A 14,172-nucleotide genomic window follows, 5' to 3' on the forward strand; every position below is an offset into this window, starting at 1 on the left:
AGAGTTCTTATTTCAGAAAATAGTTTTGTATTAGCTATGTCTTTTGCATATATTTTCTGCCAGTCCGTGGCTTGTCTTCTCATTCTTTTGGCAGTGTCTTTCACAGAGAAGTTTTTAATTTTAATGAAGTCTAGTTTATCAGTTATTTCTCTCATGGATCATGGCTTTGGTGTTGTATCTAAACTATCATTGCCAAACCCAAGGTCATTTAGATTTTCTCCTATGGTATCACCTAAATATTTTATAGTTTTACATTTACATTTGTGTCTATGATCCATTTTGAGTCCATTTTTGTAAAGGGGCATAAGGTCTGTATCCAGATTCTTTTTTTAAATATGTGGATATCTAGTGGTTCTAGCATCATTTATTGAAAAAAACTCTTTTTTTTATTATATTGCCTTACTCCTTTATCAAAGATTGGGTGACTGTGTTTGTGTGGACCAATTTCAGGGTTCTTAATATGTTCCATTGATCTATTATTTGTCTGTCTTTTCACCAATATGTCTTAAAGTCAGGTAATGTTAGTCTTCCAACTTTGTTCTTCTGAGATTTTGATTGGGATCATATTGAATGTATAGATCAAGTTGGAAAGAACTGACATCTTTAGTCTTCCTACCTGTGATCATGGAATATCTCTCCATTTATTTGGTTCTTGTTTGATTTCTTTCATCAGAGTTTTGCTTGGACATCTTTTTTATTTTTATCGTTACAAGTTAACATGTTCAGTGTTTCCTCTGTTAGTACTTATATTTTTTGCAAATACAGGCTTTAAGGTGGCATTATTAGAGTGGATCCGGAGAGAAATAGTAAGAGTTTTTATCCCAGAATTCCTATTGCATCATATTGGCTTGAGTAAAGCTTTGGCCAAGTCACCAGCTTCATTCCTGAGCCCGCCCAGATAGTAGAGAAGGAGATTCTCTAGAGGGAAAATAAAGTATAATCAACAAAAGAAAGAGAAATAAATGCTAGAGGGCAAAAAGAACAGACACTGTTCCACATCTTTTAGCAAAATCACATTTGTCATTTCAAACTCATATTAACAAATTAACACTCTACCCCAAATAATAGTGAGACCTTGAATACCACTCTGAAAATCTGTTTCTTAAATTTCTTTAGTTTCCATTCACTCTATGATGCATTTGCTATCTAGCTTGATCTCAGTTACTTCGATGAACTGCTGCTATTGGTCTCTTCTCAGTCTTCATAAGACTTAATTTTTTTCCTTAATACTGTTGGCCACCATCTCTTTGAAACTTTCCTCTATAATGGTTATATATCATTGCACTATTCTGACTTTACCTTCCCTCTCAAGATTTCTTTTATCTCCTTGAGTACCTTCTCTGCTTCTTACCTTCAAAGTGTATATATGCGCCTGAGTTTATTTATTTATTATTATTATTTTTTTAATGGCTCCATTTTTTAAAAAAATATTTTCTCTTTCTGGGATTTTATCTTTTTCCACAAGCTTACTTTTCACTTCTGTGCAGATGATTCTCAAGTCACTCTTTTTCTGATCTTTCTACTAATATCTACTCTTCCTCCTTAATTGTAGATCCATCCTTATTTCTGACTAGCTACTGGACATGATTGCCAATATGTATCAAACTCATTATGAACTTCGAATGCATTCTCTACTCCAAGTATACTTTTTCTCTATTTTTTTAACACAACTGTTTTTCCCCTAGAAATTCAGGCACTGAATACTGGCAATGTCTCTTATAGCTATCTTTCCTTTACCATAAACTTTCACTTGGTTATCTAATCCTATATGTGTTAGTTCTAATATATAGTTACACCATTCCATTTCTATGCCCATCTTTCTAGTTAAAATTTTATCTGACCAAACCTTAGACAAGATGGAACTACTTTAAGTATACTCCTTGGTTTTATTCTCTCATATTTTATTCCAGTGTCATATTTATTTTCCTTTCTAGTTTTTGTTTCTCTACACAAAAATTCATAATAGCGAATAAGGAATTGTTTTCTAAATAAACAAGTTTTTTAGCCATGAATTGAGGAAAGTCTGACATGTTGCTATAATATCCTTTTTCACTCTCACTCCCAGGACTCCCCTACCTGTGTCCTTTGCTCCAGGAATATAGAATCATTGGATACCCTCCTACTATGCCTTCTGCTTCTGTCTTCCCTTTCCTTTGCTTATCTATCTTTGTTTCTTTCATATTTTAAAAACTGTTTACATCCTACTCATGATGCAAGACTGCGTTCAAATATTCATGTACAGTTAGCCACACCAGCTGAACTGTCCTAACACTGTTTCTTCCTTCTTGTGACAACTTAATCAGCTTTATGTTATAGTTATTTAAGGACTTATTATGTCTACTAGGTTATAAATTTCTTGAGGAATTGTTATTTTTTCATCTTCATGCCCTCTATAACAACTGTTCATTCTACAATAAGAATTTTTTAATTTAACTTGTTTGTTATTTTCCTACTTCATTTTTTTGTTCTTACATAATTTTATAGACATGTGCTTCCATTTTATCTTGCATGCCATTTAATGAAAGTCACTTTATTCTTTATATTTCTTTTATCTTGTTGTTAGAGAAAAATGCCCCCAAGCACACTAAAATGTAAAATACAACCTTTAGAGAGGTCGTTAGTGTAAAATCTAAATTATCACTAAGATTTTCACTTTATATATGATGACCCTTAAACTTTCTTATTGAATAATTAATCTATTTAAAATTTACCTTCACACTAAAATTTAAATTATTTATGTTAGCAAAAAAAGCATATCAACTAAACATGGGATCCCAAACAAAATAACTGAATAATGGAAACCTCCAGGTTAAAAATGGGAAAATATATTAAAATTTCTTTTCAGGCCCTGACTTTATTGCTTATGGCAAACTTGATGCTAAAATGTACTATACATCACTACAGTGACAGGCTTGAGAAAATGAAAAATACAAAGCTTTACATAAATCAGCCAAAAGATCATATTAAAATGCATAACCTTTACAGAAGAATCAAGACTTTTACTTAACTATTCAGAAACTCTTTCTTCCTTATGTAGTAGTTTTAGATTTTCCAAACAGCTTTATGGGAAATAATATTTCAAATTAATTACTGGCAAAGCCATTGCATTTATAAAGAGACATGTTTCACAGAAATTTAGCCCCAATTTTACTAATATACCGTATTATCACAGCATTTTATTTGTTTTTTTGTTGAAATAATCCCATGGGACAATTATATATGTTATATAATTATAAAAGGCTCACATTTCTAGAAGTTGCCACTTTTAAAGAGATCATAATCTCATAGCATTCTTGGCTCTTTCATTTTGTTTTATTTCAGAAATATCAAATTTTTAAAAATTATAACCTTAAACCAAATTATAGTGTAATTCTAATTATAACTTTAAATTGAAGATATTAAAGGTAATTATTATTCCCAGCATTATGATTATAGTGACAGATATCACTAGAATGGCAGCTCTGAAGTTATGGCTACAATGTTATTCAAGGTGAAGAGTTATATGTAAGATATGATCCTGTTTTTCTAAAAAAATAATGGTGGAGACAGAGCTTATATATTTATTTATATTTGAATGAGGAGAGTAAGAGATAGGTATATAATAATCATACTGAATATTGTTTTCTTTGGAAGAAGGGAGCATGAAGGGGGAAAACAGGGAAGCTACATTTTTTATATGTCTATAATTTATAACTTCTTACAATAAGCATATATTTTTAAATTTAAAAATATTCAATTAAGAAAATTAACTAATGTGATGGGGTTGGTATAATGAGTTCCTGTGCTAAATAAATATTTAAATGTTATTCTACAACATTAAAGTAATCTAAGTAGAAAGAGACATATTAGAGCCCTTTAAAACTTTACATAGAATTGAAGTGAAAACAGTATTCACAATGTGGGTTTCAATCTAGTTGATCTTATAGTAAAGTTTAAACAGAGAATACTGGGGCTATATATATATAATTTCTTACATCTATGTGCCTGACACTGTTTGTACAATGGGGATGCAATAGTGAATTGAACATCCAAAAATTATTGCTTTCATGGAGTTTTGTTTTATGGAATGAGACAGATTGATCAAATATATAAAAGTGTGTGTGTGTGTGTGTGTGTGTGTGATGGCTAAAAGTATTTGGATAATAGGTCTCTTGAGTATGTTGTGCACAGGAATTTGTTCTCACTTACTGCTCATAGCAACATGTATAAATGTAAAGATCTCCTCCATGGAGATATGCTGCCACTGTCTTCATGCCACCTCAAAAATATTTTCTTACAGAAGGGACAAAGGAAAGAAGATAAAGGATGACTTACTCACCAACATTGTTTCAGCACAACTTTCCTACCCTACCCCACCCTCCCTTTATCTTCACCCTCAGGATAAAGAGGGAAGGCTGTTTTGGTAAGAGGGAGCAAGGCATTTAACAGGTTTTAAAACCTAATTACATTAATCTCACTGATATATTTTGGGATTCAGATGGCTTTTGGCCTTAAGTACCACTTAAGGATTACTGCTGCTTCAGTTGGTTATTGGAGAAGATTAATAAATCAAGCATCAGATTCACCCAAATTTAAAAAGCTGCTTGACTAATTTCTGTTTCTAATACAGGGATTTCAGTAGTAGCAACAATGTACCACAGTATCGGGAAGTCAGGAATCAAACTGGACATTGGGAGAATGTTCTTGAACCCCAAATCTCTGGCAGACTTATCAGTTTGGGGGATGATAATAAAAATATCCAATTAATGGATTTTTTCTGCTTTCAAACTCTGACTTTTTTTCTTTAATATTTACTTAGTCGTTATGCTCTCTCCCATCAGCCCGTTGTTATTGTTGTTGTTGTTGTTTTAAAAAATAAAGTTTCTGATATATGTTTTCATAAAGTTTCACTTTGGTGATTTCTACTAAAAGAGAAGTGGCACAGTACTTATTCATTTAACATATTTATTGAGCACTTACATCTATATGCCTGGCACAGTTCATACAATGGAGATGCAATAGTGAATTGAACATCCAAAAATTATTGTCACAAAGAAAATAGCTATAAAAAATGCACAAAAGAAAATGAGAAAGGAATCAAATCATGTCGCTCACTACAAATAAATCAACAAAACACAAAGGACAGCTGTGAGAGGAAAGAGTGACAAAATAGCTAAAAGACTTAAAACAGTTATCAAAATGACAATAAGTTCTTCCCTACCAGTAATTACTTTAAATATAAATAGATTAAACTCCTCAATCAAAAGACATAAAGTGACCAAATGGATTTAAAAAAATAAGATACAACTATATGCCATCTACAAGAGTCACTTTAGATATAAAGACATACATAGGCTGAATATGAAAGGATGGAAAAAGATATCCCATGAAAATGGTAACCAAAAGAGAGTGGGATGCTCATACTTATATCAAATACATAGACTCAAATTACATAAGACAAAATTATCACAAGAGACATAGAAGGACATTATGTAATGATAAAAGAGTCAATTCACCGGGAAGATAAAACAACTATAAATATATGTGCACCTAACAGCAGAGCAACCAAATACGTGAAGCAAACACTGGCAGAATTTAAGTAAGAAATAGACAGTAAAACAACAATGATTGAGATTTCAGCGTCTCACTTTCAATAATGTATAGATCAACTAGAGCAAAGATTAATAAGAAAACAGAACTTGAACAGTACTATAGACTAATTGGACCTCATAGACATAAAAATCACACTGTACCTAACAGCAGCAGAATACATATTCTCAAGCACACAAAGAACATTTTCCAAAATAGATCACCTGATAATCCACAAAACATGTTAACAAATTTAAGAAAATTTTCCCACCACAGTGGAATGAAACTAGAAATCAGTAGCAAACAGAAAACTGGAAAATTCACAAATATGTTGAAATTAAACAACACTCTTGAAAAACCAATGGGTAAAAGAAAAAAAAATCACAAGAGAAATTAGAAAATATCTCGAGACAAATAAAAATGAAAACAGAACATACCCAAACATGGGATGCAACAAAAGCAGTACCAAGAGGGAAATTTATAGCTGTAAACATATACATTAAAAACAGAAAAAAGATCTCAAATCAACAACCTAACTTTACATCTCAAGAAACTAGAAAAAGAAGAATGCACTAAACCCAAAATTAAAGAAGGAAATAATAAAGAAATAATGAAGGAAATAATAAAGCAGAAATAAGCAAAATAAAGAATGGTGAAAAACATGAAACTAAGAGTTGGTTTTTGAAAAGTTCAACAAAATTGACAGCCAGACTAAAAAAAAAAAAATAGAATACTCAAATAACAAAAATCAAAACAAATAGAGAAGATATTGCAACTGGTACCACAGAAATAAAAAGGACCATGAGAGACTACTATGAACATTTATATGCCAAAATATTGGATAACTTAGAAGGAGTGAATAAATTTCTAGAAATATACAACCTATGAACATTGAATTATGAAGAAATTTTAAATCTGAGCCAATCTATAATTAGGAAGTTGAATCAGTAATAATAATAATAATAATAATAACAACTTCCAAACAAAGGAAAGGCTAGGACCAGATGGCTTCACTGAAGATTTCTAACAAACATTTAAAGAACTAATACCAATTCTTCTCAAACTCTTTCATAAAAGTGAGGAAGAGAGAACACATTGAAACTTATTTTTTGAGGCCAACATTACCCCGATACCAAATCAGTCAAAAATACTACAAGAAAACTACAGTTCAATAGCCCTGACAAACATTTATGTAAAAACCCTCAACAAAATACAGGTAAACAGAATTCAGTGAAACATTAAAAGAATTATATGCCATGACCAAGTGAGATTTATTCATGAAGTACAAAGATGGTTCAGTATATGAAAATCACTATAAAATACCACATTAACAGAATAAAGGACAAAAACCACATGATTATCTCAATTGGTGTCAAAAATGCATTTGATAAAATTCAACATGTTTTCATGATGACAACACTCAACAAATTAAGAATAGGAGAAAATTACCTCAACATAATAAAAACCATAGATGAAAGCCCATAGCTATCATTATATTCAATGGCAAAAAAAACTGAAAGCTTTTTCCCTGAGATTAGGAACTATTGAAGGATACCCTATTTCACCACTTCTACTCAACATAGTAAGTCTTAGCAAGAGCAACTAGACAGGAAGAAATAAAAGACATCTAAATCAGAAAGGAAGAAGTAAAAAAAATTATTGACAGAGGACATGATCTTATATGCAGAAAACTTTAAGGATTCCACAAAAAATTGTTAGAACTAATGAACAAATTCAGCAAAGTTGCAAGATACAAAATCAACATACACAGAACAGTTGAATTTCTGTACACTTAACCGCAAACAATCTGAAAAAGAAATTAAGAAAACAGCCCCATTTATGATAGCCTCAAAAAGAATAAAATACTTGAGAATAAACTAAACCAAGGAGATGAAAAACTTATACACTGAGAACTACAAAAAAAAAAATTGCTGAAAAAAAATCGAACATGCATATAAATGAAAAGACGGGTCATGTTCATAGGTTGGAAAATTTAATGTTAAATTATTTACATCACCCAGAGCAATCCACAGTTTCAATGCTATTCCTATCAAAATCCCAATGACATTTGTTTTGCAGAAATAGAAAAGACCATCCTAAAATTTATATGGAATCTCAAAAGACCCCAAATAGCCAAAGCAATCTTGAAATAGAAAAACAATGATGGAGGCTTCACGTGTCCTGATTTTAAAACGTATTACAAAGCTACAGTAATTAAAACAGTATGGTACTAGCATAAAGACAGACATATAGACCCTGGAACAGAATAGAGAGATCAGAAATAAATCCTCATGTGTGTGGTCACATGATCTTTGACAAAGGTACCCAGACTACACAATGGGGAAAGCATGGTATCTTCAACAAATGGTGCTAGGAAAACTGGATATCCACATACCAAAACAAAACAAAACAAAATTAATTTGGACCCTTACTTTACACCATATACAAAGATTAACTCAAAGTGTATTAAAGACCTAAACATAGGACTTGAAACTATAAAACTCCTAGAATAAAACGTAGGGGAAAAATTTCACGATATTGAATTTGGCAATGATTTCTTGGATAAGACACCTAAAGCACAGGCAACAAAAGCAAAAATAGACAACTTTAAAAAAAAACTTTAAAAAAGCTCTGCACAACAATGGAATCAATCAACAGAATGAAAAGGCAACCTACAGAATAGGAGAAAATATTTGCAAATTATATTAGTATCGAGAACATATAAAGAACTACAACTCAATAACAATAAAAAAAATTCAATTTAAAAATGTGCAAAGATCTTAAAAAGACATTTCTCCAAAGAAAATCTACAAATGGGCGATAGGTATATGAAAAGATGTTCAGCATCACTAATCTTCAAGATATACAAATTAAAACCACAGTGAGATATCACCTCACATGCATTAGGATGACCTCTATCAAAAAAAAAAAAATATATATATATATATATATATATACATATATATATATATATAGAATGTTAATGAAGATGCAGAGAAATTGAAACCCCTGTGCACTGCTGGTGGGAATGTAAAATTGGTACAGTTGTGATGGAAATCAGTATGGAAGTTCCTCAAAAAATTAATAATAGAACTATCATATGACCCAGCAATCCTACTTCTGGATATTTATCCAAAGTAATTGAAATCAGAATCTTAGAGAGAAATTTGCATTCTTACATTTATTGTAGCATAATTCACAAGAATTAAGTAGTGGGAACAACCTAAATGTTCATCAGTGGATGAACAGATAACAAAAAGTAGAATATACATGCAATGGAATATTATTTAGCCCTACAAAAGAAGGAAATCCTGTCATATGCATATGGATATGCATCTTGTCATATGGATGAAATTTGAAGACATTATGCTATGTGAAATAAGCTCGTCACAAAGACACAAATATTGTATTTTCCACGTATATGATGTATCTATAGCTTTCAAACTCTTAGAAACAAAATAGAATGTTGGTTTCCAGGGACGGGGTAGCGGGAAAAGTTTTGTTCAATGGGTAGAGAGTTTCAGTTTTGCAAGATGAAAACGTTCTAGAGATCTGTTGCACACAAGGTTCATATAGTTAACGCAACTGTACATTTTTAAATGGTTAAAATGGTGAATTTTATGTTACATGTTTTTTTTTTTACCACAATAAAAAGAAGATAGCTAGAATATCTTCAAATATGTGGAAATTAAACAATAAATTTCTAAGTTATCCATGGCACAAAGAATAAATCCAAGGGGAAATTAATAATTTTTTGAACAAGTTGCTAATGAAAATTTTGACATATCTGAATTGTGAAATAATGTTAAAGCAGAATTTCCAATAAAATGTATAGCCTCAAACATAAGTATTACATAAGGAGAATGGCTGAAAATCAATGAATTCAGCAATCATCATAAGTTAAATAAAGAATAACAAAGAAATAAATAATAAAGTTAAAAAAGAAATTAATTAAATAGAATATAAACATAAAATAGAGAGGACACCGAAACCAACAGTTGGTTCTTGAAAATGATTAAAATTGATCAATCCCTGGCAACACTGAGATAAAAAGAGAAGGCAAAAATAATACCAAAAATCTTAAAAGGAAGACATTATTATGGTTCCTTCATATATTAAAAAGATAAAAGAGGGTATTGCCACCCACTCTATGCTAGTAAACTTGAAAATCTCGATGAAATAGAAAAATTCCTTAAAAACTTTGACACTAGAAAAATATGGCAAATCTGAGTAGTGATATATTTTAAAGAAGTTAAATTTATTTCTAAAAACCACACACTTCCTGGACTACATGGCTTTACTTGTAAATTTTACCAAGCATTTCAGGGGAAAATTGCCCTTAAATTTTTGCAGAAACATGGAAACAAAAGAGAAGACTCATTTTATGAGGTTAGTATAATCTAGAATCTGTTAAGTATAATTGACATTTCTGTAGAAAATATTTTGAAGAGGTTGACTGCATGTCCTTTTAATGTTATTCTGGAGTTGTTGAACAACCCCATTCAAGGTATACATAGTTAATTCTCCAGGAGATTAATTTATATATATATATATATATATCGCTCAGTAGGGATGGAAATTATTTCTGTGAAAGAGAAAAGATAACACCAAAAGTTACAATTTTATTGCTCTGTAAGATATTAACCAGTTTTGTATGTCTATCCCTCAGTCTTATTTCGGAGTTGTTTCATTACATATGTATCTTCTATCATATTCTCTTGAACCAGCTTTACTCAATGGATTAAATCAATCTGTATGATATTTGATACATGTTCAATCTATATTTGCATTAGGTTCATAATTCTAATTTTTTAAAATATACTTGGAAATAATAAAATCTGATGACATTAAGAAATAGGAAAATCATAAAGCAATCTCATTTATAAACATAGATTTAAAAATCCTAAACAAAGTATTAACAAATTAAATATAAGATATATAAAATGAATACTACATTATGACCAAGTTTAGTTATTCCAGGGATGCAAGAATGATTTAATATCTGAAATCGGTCAGTGAATTCACCATATTAACAGAATAACAAAGACAAAAATATATGATCATCTGTAATAAGTGCAGCAAACATCATACTTAATGTGAAATAATGAAATCTTTTCCTTTGAGCTTAAGGACAAATAAGAATGCCTGAAATCACTATTTCTGTTCAGCCATTGGGGAAGGCAAGAAAAATAAATAAATGTATAAATTAGGGAAAAGAAGAAATAAAACTATCATTATTTACAGATTATAACTATATAAATAGAAAATGCAAAACAAATATACAAACATATTCTTAGAATTAATACTGAGTTTCGTAAGGTTTCTGGATACACGGTTAATTTAGAAAAAATTTGTTTATGTATACCAAGAAATAGTTAGAAAGCATACCAGCCTGCCTTCTGCTTTCATGTTGAATAACCTTGAGCAAATTTTCTAATCTTGTCTCAGTTTCTTTTATAAAATAGAGATTAAAATAGTGTTTTGCTGATTCTGAGACATATTTTTTCATATTTTATCATCTTTAAAATTATGATGTTTCTTACAGTAATTGTCTCAGATTTGATGAATATGATAGCACCTCATAAGGTAGTTTTGAAGATTAAATGAGAAATACAATACATTTAAGATATTTACAACAGTGCCTGACACTTAACATCAATAAATGTTAACTGTAATTATGATTTTCTTCCATTATGTTTTTTAACGTTATCGTTTATATAAAGAAAGCTGATTTTTTTTTATAAATTTATAGAAGTAGCTTACAGAAGTTATTATTTCTAGTATCTTTTTAGTGGGTCCTCTTGGATTTCTCAAGAATGTATACATATTAATTCAATTTGAATATTTTTCTATCAAATTTTGCTCTTTTCAAGTTTCATTTTCCCAGTACTTTTAGAACAAATTATGATAATAACTGCAAAGATAACAGTAATAATTATAGCAATAATGAAAGCCAACACTAATTAATGTAGAACTTACTGTATGCTAGGTACTCTTCTAAGCATTTTAAATATGAACAATCTTGCCTTTTTATTTCTAATAACAATAGTTTAATTAAGACACATCAACTCAATGGAATCCGATGAAAATACTTATTATAAAAGGTATACAACATTAATAATTGTGTATTGTATACCTTTAAATGATAATGGCACAATCATGCCTATAATATGATTATAGATGTATAAAATTTATGCATTTAAAAAAAGAAGAAACATAGAAAATGATTTGTTAGGAAGAAATTCTAGATTTTGCTTCTAAATTTCTCTTGTGTTAATATTAGGTAATAATCTTTTTTTAAAATATGTTAATGGTTTATAATCTAAGGACATAATCTGTACTTACATCTTAAAGGTAGGAGGAAACATCCCAATCTGTTGAAAATACAGAATTTTTGTAAGAAAACAATTTTTTTTAGTGTAATGCTTTTATTGTTATATTTGGCCTTCTCAATGTATTAAAAGTGGGATGAGGAATTGAAGTTCTGGGACACACTAGAAAAAAAAGTGTCTCAAGGAGAATTAATGATTAATGCAAAACTCCCAAAAAGTAAGTCAGTCTCAAATATTAGAAATTAGCTAATATTTAATACTAATATTGTTAAACAATATTAATATTTTATAATATCTATTAATTAGAAAGTGGCTACAATAAGCATAGAAAATGTTTAAATTGTTATACCATTTGAGTGATTGTATTTTCACAATGAATATTAATAGTATGTTTGAGGCCATATTACATCAAGAACTCTATCCCTATTGAACAAATGCTATCTAATATGATACTTTGCAGTTACATATTTGACAGTCTGTTGATTTTATATGTGTGTGAGTTTAAGAATTGTTGATCCAATGCAAACTTGTAAAGAGTATTTTCTTCTCAAAGCAGGCTTATTCCCTAATATTTTGCTAAAGGCAAAGAATCAAAGTCACTTTAAAAATAAGATTATTTGCTGTTTTAATAGTAATTCCTCTGATTTGGATCCAAAGGTAGTTCAAGTTCAATTTGTAATAAGATCGGAACTGGTATTTGCTTATACTATGTACATTCTTTAACTATAACATAATATGTAAATAAAGAATTTTCTATCTTTTGTGTTACTGAATAAAGTTCACTACAAAATTATGGGGTCCAGTAACCTACTTTTTATTTTGTTTAAAATTTAGATCATGATCCACATGTAGGAAAACAGCAATGCATTATATCATATGCAATTTAACTGCTTCTTTTTTGTTCATTCTATTTGATATATATCACTTAGTCATTCATTTGCCTAAATAAGTGAATATCTAATGAGAGACTATAATATCCTTTGGGAATCTAGCATTTTTTTAACTTCCTTTTAAGCCCTACTGAATTATGTTTCTTAAACAAATAGGGGATAGTAATTTAGTATCCTGAGAACTTTCGAACGTACAGCTTTCACGTAACTGGATGGAGACTTTCTTTCTTTACTCAGGTCAAGTATTTATGTACATTTCAAATTCCTGGTTTAGACTTTTGACCCAACCTTAATTATAAGCTAAGGTTCAGTCCCGTTGCATATAAAACGGGGCTTTCAGCTTGGAACAAATATTTTTCTAAAGATAGAGAAAATTTTTAAATGGATTTAGGATTGGCAATTTACATTTCCCCTTTGAACTTAGTGTATGTTCTTTCGATCCTTTTTCTTTCCAGTCTTGCTTCTCTATGTCATCAGTGCTAATCTGAAAAAGAAAGCTATCTCATAATAAAACGTACACTTGATATTTTGAATTTATCCTAATTACTTTAGGTTTAATTAAAGGTTCTTTAACCTGCCTTAAACACAGCTAACTCTTATTAAGCATGAAAAGTAATGAATATCTTATCCAGAAAAAAATGTAAGTTAATCAGTTTTGTCCCATTACTGTAAATTGAATGGCCTTCTACATGCAAAGCTTTCTGCATCTCCTCATTTTTTTCTTAGTAAAATCGTATCTTCCACATGTGAAACAAATGTTAGAGATTGTTTTAAATATTAAATTTTCTAATTTTAGAAATAGATTACATGGGTGTTGCTTTGGCATATTTTTACAGTTTTCCTTCTAGACTAGATTATAAGCTCGATGAGAGGGGAGGTCATTCTCTCCTATTGATTGTTAACATCACAGTGCCATAGCATCACGGAGCTTAGCATTTAGTAGGCATTCAATAAATATTTGTTGAATTAAGTCAAAGTGAATTAGTTAACTCTTTTAATTTGACAAAGAATGAGTGATTGACTTAACAGCCATTTTTTAAAGTAGTCCAAGGCCCTACCTATTCATTGCTACCATAAAGTAGTTATTGTAACATGAGGCAGTATATAATAGAAAATGAGGCAGCAGTATAACTTGAAAGACATCATGCACTTTTAAGAGCAAGCATAGAAATAGTGTCATCCATGTTTAGTTTGTGTGCATGTGTAAATATAAGTTAAGGTGATTATTCCCAGGAAAAAGTGAACACATTGGAGATAATTCATTGACAAGTACTGCAGCTTAAAATCAAACGCTTCTGTATTGCTTAGTGGAGATTTTAAATTAAATAGTATTGGATACTTAAGAACTTAAGCTGATAATAATTCGTATGAAAACAACATTC

This window comes from Pteropus medius, unplaced genomic scaffold (assembly GCF_902729225.1).
Source record: "Pteropus medius unplaced genomic scaffold, Ma_sr-lr_union100, whole genome shotgun sequence".
NCBI lineage: Eukaryota > Metazoa > Chordata > Mammalia > Chiroptera > Pteropodidae > Pteropus > Pteropus medius.